Genomic DNA, 6,000 nt, shown 5'->3' with positions numbered 1-6,000 from the left:
AGCAGATAAAATTTTAGTACTTTTTTCTCCAGATTGAGTACTTTTTTTTGTATAGGTTAGTACGAAATGTTTTTGCTGTGCTCACACTGTACAGTGTACACGACCATAGACCAAGAGCTTTTACTATTTTAGCTAGTTGCCTCTTCAGCAGTTGTTCCTCCTAGACAAGAATCAAACACTGAAGCTAGAAAGTGTTCTCTTGATCTATGATACCATGTTAACTATTTATTGTATCATTGTTCTTTCAACTTCGGCAGCAATTTCCTCTTTGAGTAATGGTTTATCAGAGTTCCATATATCTTTTTATACGATATGTGTATATAGAACTGTTCAACTAATTGTTTCAAGATTGCCATTTTTATTATAATTATTGTTATTAGTTGTAGTAGTGTTAACTATTTGTTCTTATTTGTACGTATTTACCAAGATATTTTGAACTTACTAAAATATGTTACTTAGATACTTGAATAACGTGGTTATTTAATGCTGCATTGTTGTAAAATAACGAACATCTCCAAAGTAATTAAACTGTCTTTTATTAATGGAATAATAATTACACAAATAATTTGTGAAGTCAACCAAAAATGTTAATCTTCTGAATGCATCCTTTTACGTGTGTGAGTCCTTGTAAATTTCGATGAGGTACAATCCACCAATACCAACAACGAGAGACAATCCACTAACCCAATCAGCAGAGCAAGATTCCATTCATCTTGATCGGATCTAATTACGTTTATGTTGGTATGTGTTTACGTTTATTCTTGTCATGAAATGAGCTAGAAGATAGTCCACAAAATTGAATTAAAGGAAAGTTGGAGGTCAGAGTTATAGTTATGGATCTCAATCTCCGTCCAATCTCATAACAACGCAGATCAATATTTGAATGTGATTGTTCGGCTGTCGGAATAGTTGATCCCTTGAATGAAACTTCGTCGTAGAACTAGAATTATTGAACTTTCTTCCTGCATCACTGCTTGGATTGAGACCATGTGGTAAGATAAGCAAAGGGCTCTTCCTCCAATGCTGGTCACCCAGAGAGGCCAATACCTAGATCAAAATCCGAGAACTTAATCATTGCTGCATGGCCGGTTTCTTCAACCTTAAGTAGACCATCCTTAATAATCCATAGCACTTTTTCTATGCTCCATGAGTTGTGGTAAGTCACATCCGGGTTGCGTCACAGTTAGGTTAAATCATATCAGACAGGCAGGATCTAGTTAATACATATAATATGGAGCATTGACTGTTCTCCAAGAGTAACTGGATTGTTAATCGACTTGCGTGTCGTAGTTGCGGCGTCGCCTTGATCTTGGGTGTCCATGTTCAGAAGTCTTGTTCGGTGTTGTCATATCCGGTGAAGTCATGATTAGTGCGGCGCCGGTAACCTTCAAAGCAATGACGTTCCTACTAGAATTTCAGTCACTTGGACAGCATAGCCTAAAAACATTCGCCACAATCCGTCTAACCAGGCCGGTGAGGAATGTTTGCGATTACATAAGAACTTATTCCGCGGTCTTCGTCTAACGATGAAGCCTGGATTACAAAAGACGAACAGTACATTCTATGAAGGCTACTTGAGGAATGATGGTTTCAAGTTATATAGTTTATTTATATAGTTTCAGCGCGTACTAAAATGAAAACTGTTTGAGAGTCTATTGTTACATTAGGTAACTATATGAACGTGTCCCACGTGGGTATTGTTACTAAGAAATAATAAAAATGTTAATAATCACTTTAAATTACACTTATGTATTGTTTCATCTGTACATAATAATATGTGCAATATTACAAATTCTACAATATCAATAGTATTGAACGGGATTTGATTTGCAAATTAGTGCCCCTTTCAGGAGCGAGGCTGTATGAGACATAGACCCACAGCTTAACGTGGAATCCAAACCACATCAGCTCCCCCCAGAAATCTGTAACTTGCAGTTACAGTTGAGGTAGTATAAATTTTTTAAGGGGGGGCTATAATTTTTTTAGTAATTTTTGATCGTACTGTGTATTATTAGATTTTACTATATAGTTTTCGGTTTATGTATTAAATCCGTTTGTTTTTGTCCAAATAAAAAATTAATCCATAAGCTTCAGAATTATTAAGAAAAAAAATAATTTCGGAAAATAATTTCTTATTTATATATTGAGACAAGAGACAAGACAGAAACTGTCAAAACCTGTAAAACAAGGTTTGGGGGTGTTCTTATTAAAGCCCTACCTAACCATTGCATGTTCTTATTAGACAGGTGTGATGAGAGTTATGACTGCTTGGTTGCCAAAATAAACAGTGAGAGGAGAACCATATATATTTGTGTTGTGTATTTCTCACTAGGATCTAATATTGAATTGTAAAATGATTTATTTACTCGTCCTCAAGGTTGTCCTGTTCTCCTGATTGGTGATTTCAATTTATCGGAAATACACAGCACGGGATTTCATTTTGAAACAAGCTCTTCTAAATGTAAGAATTTATATGAATTTATGTCTTATTATGATCTGCAATCATTAAATAATGTGACGAACGAAAATAATCATACATTAGATCTGGTTCTGTCTAATATAACGAATATAGAAGTCAGTAGGGAATATTGTCCACTAATTCCAGAAGATGTACACCATCCATCCTTAGTAATAAACGTGATGCAGCAGGGGACCGCAAAGATTAGAAAGAAAACTAATATATCAGGATATAATTTTAGGAAAGCTGATTTCTTACGGTTGTATCTTGAATTCTCGTCTATTGACTTGGACTGCCTAAAGAACTATGAAAAGGCCAATAACCTAGTTGATAATCTCTATTATGTTATTTATAGTGTATTTGACAAGTGCGTGCCAGTTAAAAATGACTCAAGAACAGCTTATTCCTTTTGCTGATGACTTCAAAATATACGGTAGGACAAAGGCCATCCATGACTGTCTCAATTTACAACGTGACATGGAAAATATTACTAATTGGTGTTCTCTTAACAAACTTAATGTAAACATAAACAAATGTAACATTTTATCGTTTATCAGAAACAAAAGTCAAATAGAGTTTGATTACTCAGTGAATCAGATCTTACTAAATAGATTAAATTCAGTCAAAGATCTTGGAGTTATATTTGATACGAAACTGAATTTAATAACCATATAGAGAACATAGTTAATGAATCTTTCAAGATGTTAGGGTTCATAATTAGAACTGGAAAGAAATTTAGCAATAGTACTACACTAACAGAAATGTATTATCCCTATGTCCGATCAAAACTGGAATATACTGCTGTAATCTGGAACCCATCACAACAGCAATACAGACATCAACTGGAAAAAGTCCAATCAAAATTTATCAAATACTTGACGTTAGTGCTATCAACGGGTCGGGTCGGGTCGGGTTGAAGACCGACCCGACCCGACCCGTGACCCGAATTGACTGACCTGACCCGATGACCCGACCCGACCCGACTGACCCGAACCGTGATCCGACCTGATTGACCCGACCCGACAACCCGACCCGAGTAGCCTGGTCTGACAACCCGACCCGACTGACCTGACCCGACAACCCGATCCGAGTTGACCCTAACATCTTGAGAGCACTATGGTCACGACACTGGGCGAACGCCAAAATGCACTCACATTGGGAATTAAACCCGGACCACGTGTCTTGGCAATCTTTCATGCTATACAAGAGCCAAGAGTGCTTTCCTCATCGGTACAAATGAAGACCAAGTGTGATTTTGATTATGGTCTTTCATACTATACGGAAAGCAAGAAAATACGCTCATCGCTACTTGGTGATCACCAAAACAAGGCCAAGAGCAAGATTACTATGCACTTCGTCTTGCATATCCAATCTTTATCTTGTTCTTGTATCGGTGTCCTTGGGCTTGGTGAAATAAAATGAAATATTCAGTTTAAGGTCCCTCGATTCTGCACCGAGGCTAAGGGATATGGTGACCATAGGCGCCGACTTTGGGGGGGCATGGCACTTTTGGCCCCCCAATATTTAAAGGTGGGGTCCTCGCCCCCCCCCAATATAATCCAGTTGAGGAAGAATTACCAAAGAGGAGCAAGAATTTCTGTCGTAAATTACGTCGTGCCTTTAATTCAATATTAGGAACAGCCTTCTTATTCGATAGAAAGCACCGTTTTCAAATCGGCGTTTAACCTTTTTAGGATTTCCACTTTTTGAGGTAAATTTTAGACTTTCACTCAAACAGCTGCTGCTTCCTTACTATTTATCGTAGGATCAAGGTTCATACCTCGTTTTTCTCAGGCTAGATCATACTTTCCAACGGAACCACTCTCTTCTCCGTATTATACACTAGAAATAAGAAAAGTGAAAGAAAAACATTAGATTTTACGAAAAAAATTCGAAATTTTTGTGCCCCTCTGGCCCGGGCCTGGGTTCACATAGGGATCTGAAACTTTAAAAATATCTTGTTATATATATAATACGTGCGCAAAATTTCGTTCTTGTATCTTGAAAACTGAAGTCGGGAGAAACTTTTGAAAGTCTGAAGGTGACCCATCTTTTCATATATGTATATAAACAGAGGAAGTTCGGGTATTATGGAATAGTCGGATAGTATGGAATAACTCATTAGCTCGCCTGTGATGTGTTGCTTCCAAGCGTAGAGGAAAGAAACTACTACCTCACGTCCCCATGATGCTCTACAGTCAGTCTCCATGTGATTGTGACATTCGTTGTGTTGGTAGGCGTGAAAATCTGATTTCTTATTCAGGAATACTTTTACAGGTAAGTGGTTTACAACTTGCATTTTCCTATTGAAATGTAATAGAACAACAATTCTTTATTTACTATGACGTTGGATATACAGAGTGGTAGTTTGATAAGCGCCATTATCCTATACGCCTTCGAATGCGTTTAATAGCTCTTTCGTTTCCAAGCTGGCGTAGAGGGCAATATGGAATACCCGCAAGAAAAGCATGGTATTCTGTATTCCGTATGGTATTCCGATTACAAAAATATATATCGGTATTGGGCAATTAAACATACATTTATGATGACAACAATGCTAAGTGTATTTTTTTATTACAGCAAATTGTCTCATGATACAAGGGATGAGCTTGGGCCCAGCGTTCATCATGTTTAATGTGAGCACACAATGACTGTGCCGATCCTGAAGCAGAGTATTATATTTATGACTTTTGCAAGTAATCACAATCAGTTATGGCTTGGCATTCAGAATTTTCATATATTGTCACTATATTCATTGTATGTTCAACAGAAAACTTTTTTCTTTTCTATATAGCATTTGTATTCCATATTACCCGACTATTTCATATTACCCTCCAAAGTGGTTTCTTTACAAATTATAAATTTTACCTACCCCTGTAACGAAACTTCTTTATCAAGATATACATAAATAAAGCCAAATATGTAAGGCGTATACTTGTTTTCCTTTTTGTTTCAATGTGCAATTATTAACTGAGTTACAAGTAAAACAAAAATGGTATTCCATAATACCCGAACTTCCTCTATATATACCTAGGTATAAAATATTTTTAAAAAATGTACTGCGTTATTCCTATTTAGCCTAGAGTCATGGTTCAAACGCCATTTTCTTCAGTATAATAAGCCCTTTCCAACGGTATCACTCACATGTCCGTATCATACACCTAAACCAGATAATTAGGGAAAAACTTGCAAGTATTTTTGCAAATCCAACCAAAATATTTTGCCCCTCTGACCTAGGCCTGGGTTAACGTAGGGATCTGATTTTTTTTTCCTAAAAATACATTGTTATGTACATAATACGTGCACAAAATTCCAAACAAAAGGGCAGAAAAATTGTTGAAAGTCTGAATTAGGCTCTCTCTCTTTATACACACACATACGTATATACTTATTATAAAAATTTACTGCGTCATTACTATTTAGGCTAGAGTCATGGCTTAAACGTTATTTTCTTTAGTATAACAAGCCCTTTTCAACGGTGCCACACACATGTACGTATCGTATTCCTGAACAGGAAAAATTGGGAGAAATCATTTCTTTTT

The sequence above is a fragment of the Thermobia domestica genome, chromosome 13 (assembly GCF_964235325.1).
Source record: "Thermobia domestica chromosome 13, izTheDome1.hap1.1, whole genome shotgun sequence".
Lineage (NCBI taxonomy): Eukaryota > Metazoa > Arthropoda > Insecta > Zygentoma > Lepismatidae > Thermobia > Thermobia domestica.
This window is presented reverse-complemented; position numbering follows the sequence as displayed.